The sequence below is a fragment of the Rhincodon typus genome, chromosome 6 (assembly GCF_021869965.1).
Source record: "Rhincodon typus isolate 14 chromosome 6, sRhiTyp1.1, whole genome shotgun sequence".
NCBI classification, from domain to species: domain Eukaryota; kingdom Metazoa; phylum Chordata; class Chondrichthyes; order Orectolobiformes; family Rhincodontidae; genus Rhincodon; species Rhincodon typus.
The window spans coordinates 14,644,503-14,645,331 of record NC_063337.1 but is presented as its reverse complement, the minus strand read 5'-3'; positions in this window follow the sequence as shown (position 1 = coordinate 14,645,331).

Genomic DNA, 829 nt, shown 5'->3' with positions numbered 1-829 from the left:
TCATCTCCACTTATCTTGACTCCATTTTCTCCCCCTTGGTCCAGGAACTCCCCACCTATGTCCGTGACACCACCCACGCCCTCCACCTCCTCCAAAACTTCCGATTCTCTGGTCCCCAACACCTCATCTTTACCATGGATGTCCAGTCCCTATATACTTGCATTCCCCATGCAGATAGCCTAAAGGCCCTCCGCTTCTTCCTGTCCCGCAGGCCCGACCAGTCCCCTTCCACTGACACCCTTATCCACTGAGCTGAACTCGTCCTCACGCTTAACAACTTCTCCTTTCATTCCTCCCACTTCCTACAGACAAAGGGGGTGGCATGGGTACCCGCATGGGCTCAATCTATGCCTGCCTCTTTGTAGGATACGTGGAACAATCCCTCTTCCAAAGCTACACAGGCCCTATCCCCCACCTCTTCCTCCGTTTCATTGATGACTCTATCCACGCTGCCTTGTGCTCCCACGAGGAGCTCGGACAGTTCATCCACTTCACTAACACCTTCCAACCCAACCTTAAGTTCACCTGGACCATCTCCGATACCTCTCTCTCCTTCCTGGACCTCTCTATTTCCATCTCTGGCAACCACGTGGAAACCGATATCCATTTCAAGCCTACTGACTCCGACAGCCACCTAGAGTACACCACCTCTCACCCACCTTCCTGCAAAAAGGCCATCCCCGATTCCCAATTCCTTCGCCTCCGCCGCATCTGCTCCCGAGATGAGACATTCCACACCCGGACATCCCAGATGTCCTCGTTTTTCAAGGACCGCAAATTCCCCTCCACAGTGGTCAAAAACGCCCTTGACCGTGTCTCTCGCATTTCC